The sequence below is a fragment of the Vigna umbellata genome, chromosome 3 (genome assembly GCF_029865625.1).
Source record: "Vigna umbellata cultivar VRB3 chromosome 3, Vumbellata_1.0, whole genome shotgun sequence".
Classification (NCBI taxonomy): domain Eukaryota; kingdom Viridiplantae; phylum Streptophyta; class Magnoliopsida; order Fabales; family Fabaceae; genus Vigna; species Vigna umbellata.
The window spans coordinates 31,166,072-31,173,824 of record NC_142167.1 but is presented as its reverse complement, the minus strand read 5'-3'; positions in this window follow the sequence as shown (position 1 = coordinate 31,173,824).

The window sequence follows — 7,753 nt, the reverse complement described above, 5'->3', positions numbered from 1 at the left end:
AGGAACCTTTTTTTCTTACTTTCTATTTTCAATTTGAATATATAGAATATAGGTTACTCACCTATGTTACATAACAGTCCTATAAGAGAATATAATTAATACATAATTTTTAATGTTTTAATCAAACAAATGTGTTACTTTTTAGTATGTTTTCTACTGGTCTGTGCTTAGGACCTCTATGCCTTGCTTCCTCTTGTTACTAACCATAAGCCTTCATATTCATTTCATCATTCACTTTACTTTTATAATAAAAACTAAAATAAGTAATAAATATATCATCGATATCAAGAAACGACTTATATTTAAAGTAATAAATATTCTAACATTTTTAAAATAATTTTTAGTTGATTAATAATACAAGAACCTTTTATAGGCAGCCTATGCCCATTAATGTCATGTTTGGTGCAAATAAGTGAAGATGAAAAAGAAGGAAAATAAAATTTAAGTAAATACCTGAATTGGTTCATGAAAGAGGAAGGTGTTAATTGATGGGTTTTGGAATAAATTTTTCTTGTAAATTGATCATTGAATCACTTGTTTATATGCTTTTACTTGAATGAGATTCTTAATAGAAATTCATTTCCGCAATTGTACGTCACATAGACACATTTTTCATTCTTGTGTAGCTTATACATTATGTCAGGTATTATGTATTGAGACTTCAAACGCATAGAGTTGAAGATTTTGAAGACTTGTTTTTTGAATCTTTGTCCTTTTCTTTTTAAAGTCTTGTGTCTCTTTCATAGTAGAACTTTTTTCCTATAATAATTTCTATTTGCTTGAGGGTTGGTAGTTTTAGCTATGGTAGAAATTGTCTTAATATTTACTGATTATAGTTTCTCTAATTTGATTTTTAAAACAAAAGTTAAATTTATGTATAACGAGTAATGGTAATGTTAAGCTACGAATATTATGGATAACTTTGGTGAACTTAATGATTCTCAAAGTTCTTGGTAGGAGACCAAAATACATGAATTTGAAAGTGTTATTGTGATAATATTGTTAAAAGTACAAAAAAAAAAATCAATTATAGACTCTGTCTTAATTGATTTTCGGTATTATCTTTCAAACAATTTACATTGTTTCAAATACTTTGTCTCATTATTTTTTTATTGTGTATGAGTTAAATAAAGAATTCATAGTTTGGTTATATGCTTCCATGGTTAGTCAAACATCACAAAAATCTTATATTTTCATATTTTGTAGCAAATAGGAGCACATTTTAGGAAGATAAACTAACAATGAACAACATAAATACTTAAATTAAAATTATAACAATATATTGTGCATGTTAATTGTTAGAACCTTTTCCGTGTGAATGTGAATATTAAGATTGATATTCAAATTTTGGTTAAAATTTTGAACCACATACCTTTTTATCTATCTAAATCTCCCTATAATATAGAAGTCCAAAAATCATTTTATTTTCTTCTTTTTACTTTCTCAAATATACTTTGTTGCATTAGAGTTAAGTAAAGAGGTGTATTAACAAATCTCATTTTTTTTTAAATTATCTTCATCATATAACATTTTATTTCTTTTGACTAAGTCTAATTCACCTGTACCTTTATATGACAATCTTTACATTGAAAAAGTCACTATTGTTACTAATTATGTATTAAACCTGTAAAACTGAGAATTTTAAAGATTTTGGAGTGAGCAGATGTATGAGAATAATGAGACCGAATGATTTATATTAAAATAATATTACTATATAAAGGAAAATTTCAAATGTTCGTCCTATTTTCTGATACAACCATTTCTCTCCAAATCTTCTTCTCTCTTCTTTTCTCCTCATTCTCTCTAAAATTACTCACTGTTGGTTCATCTAATCAGTGATCACAACCTCCCTAGACGATCATGAGATCAAGGGCTTCCTTTTCCACCGATCAAATTCGTGTTTGGAGTCGGTAAGTTTGTCTCTCTTCGATTCTTGAAATTACTGCAATTTCTGGTACGTGCAAGCACTGTTCGGTTTTGCATGTGTTCATCGGTTCTTCATCTGGGTTCTGATTCTGTTTTTGGGTTTGGTGGTTGGTTTCCTTTCACCAATCCAAAGTCTGTAGGCTACCCTAGGATCACTTGAGGTTTAGCAAAACTGTGGAGAGGTTTAAATCTGTCAAGTTGCTTTAAGGTAAGGGAAGCTAGTTAATTTAATTGTTTGGTTGATGATTCTGCATGTGTGTGAAATTGAATGATTTGATGTTCGGTGATCCTTGTGTGAATTGTTATATGTTATGTTTATGAGGTTTGGGTTTGTGCAAAATTTTGGTTCAATGGCCGAATGAATTGTGAGGAAGTATGATGGTGAAATTAGGGAATTTGTGTTCGGTATTAGGTGGGTGGTTGGTCTCCTAGTCGTACTCAGTTTTGTATTAGCGTTCGTTACTAGTTGTACTTAGTTTTGTATTAGCGTTCGTTACTAGTTGTACTTGGTTTTGTATTAGCGTTATTTACTAGTCGTACTCAGTTTTGTATTAGCGTTCGTTCTTAGTAGTGATAAATTTTGTATTGTGTTTGGTATTAGCTGAGTTCTGCTTCCGTGGGGCTTTAGTTAATGACCGATCGGTCTTGTACTAGTATTCGGTTGAATCTAGCGATCGATCTTAGTGGGGTGTGTGGCCTCTTAGTAGCGATTAGTCTTAGAGGGGTATGTGGCCTATTAGTAGCACTCGGTCTTGTACTGGTGCTCGATCCCGTACTAGTATTGGTTTTAAATGCGTTCGGCCTCTCATGGGCCTTAACTGTTAATGATCGTTCGGTGATATTTTAGTAATCAGTATCAATTCTAAGTGTTCGACCTAAGCTATAGGTGTTCGGCCTAAGCCATAAGCGTTCGGTCTAAACTTAATAGTGCTACTAAGAGGTAGTCGGTCAGTAATAGTGATCGACCTTCTCTTCAGTTGTATCTATTATTAATCGTTCGGTCCTGTTCTTTAGGTAGTGAGAGAACGATCAGTCTCCAACATTCACAGGGTGTTCGGTATTGTTCATATATGTTTGGTGATTTCTGTTTGGTCCATATTTATATTTATTCTAGAATGCTATTTTAATTAATTGTTCCAATTGCTTTGATGACTGATGTATGCATTATCATAATGGTGTCAAATTGAAAGTATGGTTGATGGACGTAATTTCATGATCCTCACGGAGAGGTTACATGATGGTGCCTTTTGTTGTGATTGACCATATGAATGGCCGGAGTGTCCTAATGGGGTTTATCCTGACATTCTAATGATCATCCATGCTCAAGTAGAGAGTGATGAGTCATGTGGTGAGAATAGCAGGAGGTCCTAGCCTATAGGTTTAGGTGATTTATAACGGACTAACTTGGTGTGGCAGCTGATGGGTTTCCAATTACTTCACCACATCGGTGCATAAACCCTTGGAACTTGACATTTCATACAATCTGGATGGTCAAGTCACGTGGTCGGTCATTAACTGTTTGATGTATTCGGTCATTACCTGTATTGTGTGGTTAGTCCTTGCATGCTTGAAATGCTATGTTGTTACATGCTTATGAATTGGTTTAATCAGTATGAGTAGTATGATCAATTAAATTACTCTAGCTTACCCTTGCTTTTCTGTGGTTTGTCTTTGTATTTTGTTTCTCTTTTACGATGATCACCTTAATAGTGTGAGTTTAGGGATGCAGTCTTTTCAGTGGAGCAGCTGAAGGGGGGAAAAGCAAAGCTTTTAGAATAGGTAGTTATTTTTGTTATTCTGGTACCAAATCTGTAGTTCTTGTTATATCATTATCCATGTAATGTTTCATTTTAGTAGTTTTATATTACTAAATTGGAATGTTACAAAACCTTACATATATTTAAAATTGGTCTTTGACCAAAACTCAAATCTCACTTCTTTAGATAAGCAAATGCAATTTAATTGTTATACCTTATGGTGTTTATAAATTGTTCAAATTTAGAAATTGTTATTACTTTGTTGCCTTTTAAAATAGACTCTTAGTTTTGAAGTTTTTTTATTATTTTGTTGGCGTTTTCCATAAATGCATTGTACAAAATCTATAAGGTGCATTTTTATGATTTGTTCATAGATGTAATTAATCCTTGCACATATCAAACATACAAAATTAATTAACTAATATAGGTGGGTCCTTAAGCAAGCCACTAATTATGGTAACCAAGTTCTTTAATATTCATAGTATAAATGTAGTAAGGTCCTTACTAGATAAGAAAAAAAGTAAGTCGTTTACGACTACAAGTACCTTATGCATGTTATTAACAAAATTCAAGTAGTTGTTTAATATTGTGTCAACCAAGTTCTTTAATATTTATAGTATAAATATAGTAAGACCCTTAGAAGAAAAGAAAAAAAGTAAATTAATCACAAGCACAAATACCTTATGCATGTTATTGATAAAATTCAAAGTGTAGTTCTCATGATTAATTAAATCTTCCTTAAGCAATGTTAGGAACCACTTCTAGTTATCTTTATTATCTATATCAACAATGGCATAAGCCCACATATACGTAATATCCCTTTCAAAAATATCCAAACAAACAAACTTTCAAATAGGAGCATAAATGGTGATATAATGATGTAATTTATTTTACTTGTTGAATTAGGATTTTTTCCTTAGTACTTCATAAACATAATCATATATATGTCTATACTCCTTTTTGTAACTACCTTCTATTTTATCTCTTATGACTCTGAATATTTTTTATTCTTCCACAATTGTTCCAAATTTTCTTTTAAGAATATCAATGATAATAATAGTTAGAATAAAATAATTCTTTAGGTTATCCTCAATATTATCAACAACCTACTTCTTAATTGTCTATTTGATTCTATACACCCTATAATAGTTGTGTTATTTAATAAAGTTATTGATTTGAAAAGAAATTGTTACATCATTCTTGGCTAATAAGCCAATAATGAACAATTAGGTATCTTGCAATTTTTTTTCATTATTCTAGTTAACCAAGTTATTCTTCATTACTTTCATTTCCCTCTTCCCGAAATTATGTAATCTAAAAGTATATTTTTTAAATCAACCAAGTTTGGAAACTTCATATCAACTTCGAATAGAATTTCATCAAAGTCATAATAATTTGTGCAAAGAAATTTTTTCCATTATTGCTTTTTTCACCATTAAAACTTTTGGTTATCTCAATAATTCAGGATCATATTCCTTATTTTCATAAATATAAAAATCACCATCAACATCACTAGTATCAAAACTATTATCAATTTAATCATCATTGTTGTCTTCTTCGTAACTCCTAAATAATGACTTGCATAAACTATCTTTAATGAAGTCAAAAGAATTTGAGTACTTAACATCACTATGTTTCTCATCACCATCTAATCCTTCCTCAAGTAGGTCCTATTGATCAAGTTCTTCAATAAATTATTCTACAACATTTTCTCTTAATGACTGTTGGAAGTCCCACATCGACTAGAGATAAGGCCAATTTATAATATATAAGAGGGGTGCAAACCTCACCTTACAAGCCGGTTTTGTGTGGTTGAGTTAGGCTTAAAAACCCACTTTCTAATATGGTATCAGAACCATGGTTAGAGCCTATCCTAACGATATTTGTTGTTTGCTGGGCATTTATGTTTGCACCTGTTGTCGGACCGCTATCGGACCACCCAATTTCTACTATCATATTAGAAAGTGGGTTTTTAAGCCTAACTCAATCCCACAAAATCGGCTTGTAAGGTGAGGTTTGCACACAACCAATTTTGTTACTGCCAAGATCTTCATCTTCTACCTTTTGTTCTTGGTCTTCCTACAATTTCTTCTCCTTCTACGGTTACTCCATCTGTTACTCTCGCATTGTTATGTTTTATGTTTTGACTTTGCTTTCTAGGGTTTTCAATGAGAAACAATTGGGTGCTTTAATCACTCGTAGTCTTGGATTGATTTTTGAGGAATTTGGAGGAGTTTCTGGAGATTCGGGTTGTGAAATTTTTTGTCCAATTTGAGGTTGTGAAATTCAACGGCTTCTACAGTTGTTCCTTCTTCTACTAATTCTCAGGCGTAGTCACATTCCTCAACTCTGAGACTTTCTCAAGAGCAAATTCATGGTCTATCAACACTTCTTCCTCAATCTAATCCCACAGTCACACATTATACCAATCTAGTGAGTTCTCATAATGTTTCCACTTCTTCTCAGGATCAAGGTAATATCTATTCCCAATGGATTCTAGACACAGGTGGTACTGATCATATATCCAGTTATTTGTCTCATTTTATTTCTTATTATAGAATCTCACCAATTACAGTATCACTACCCAACAAGAACTCTTCATTTGCTCATTATTCTGGCACAGTTTCTCTTAGTCCACACCTTACTTTACATAATGTCTTGTTTATTCCTAATTTTTCAGTCAATATTATTTCGGTCACAAAGTTAACTAAATCTCTATGTTGTAAAATTATCATTTCTGAATTTTCATGTGAAATACAGGACAAGTCAACCCTGCAAATGATTGGGGTTCCTGCATCCACACCTCTTGGTTCACCAGCTTCTATTACTTCTGAGAATTCCATTGCTTATTCTACAATAAGACCTAACTCTATAGATATTTGGCACTCTAGACTAGGGCATCCTACTTCTTCTTGTTATATCAAATTACGCACCATGTATGCCATTTTATTTGATACAAAATACACTCATTGTGATACTTGTCACTATTCTAAGCAAAGGAAATTGCCTTTTCAATTAAGTACTACTATTTCAAAAGCTCTTTTTGATTTAATTCATATTGATATTTGGGGGCCCTATTCTACTTCTTCTGTTGATGGTTTCAAATATTTCACATAGGCTAAATTGATGGCAAGTAAGTCAGATACAAGATCACAACTTATTGGCTTTGTTTCTTATATCAAAACACAATTTGACATTGATGTAAAAGTTGTTAGATCAGATAATGGTAATGAGTTTGCAATGACATATTTTTATAGACAAAAAGGGATACAACATCAATTATCTTGTGTTGAAACACCTCAACAAAATGGAGTTGTTGAGAGAAAACATCAACACATTCTCAATGTTGCTAGATCTATAATGTTTCAATTCCATTTGCCCATAATTTTCTGGTCTTTTGCTGTTCATTATGTTGTGCAACTCATTAATATTTTACCTTCCAAAGTTTTGGCATATTTTTCTCCATCTCAGCTATTACACAATGTTAAACCTGACATTACTTACTTACGAGTTTTTGGCTCACTTTGCTATGCTTCAACTCTTCAAGCTCATAGAACAAATTTTCAACCTCGTGCAAGAAAATGTGTTTTACTTGGTTTTAAAAAAGGAGTGAAAGGCTACCTTTTGTTAGATTTAAACTCTAGGGAAATTTTTCTATCAAGGAATATAGTATTTTATGAAAACATATTTCATTTTCTTATTAGTGACAAGAACTCACCTATTGATACACAAAATTCCTTGGATTTTGTCACCAAAATCATTTCCTCTCCATCATCTCTTTTCTCATAAGTTACTGATCAACCCTCTTTACCACCTACATCTCCTCCTTCTATTGTTCCAAACCCTGTTATTTTTTCTTCTCAACCTGTTTATGTTGAACCTGCCACTGCTACTCCACAAAGGAAATCAACCAGGCCAAAACATAAACAATCTTATCTGGAGGACTATCATTGCAACATGTTATCTACTTCTTCCGCCACTCAGTCATTCACAGGTACCTTATATCCTATCTCTTCATATCTCTCTTATAATGCATTATCATCTCTTCATAAATCATATGTCCTTAATCT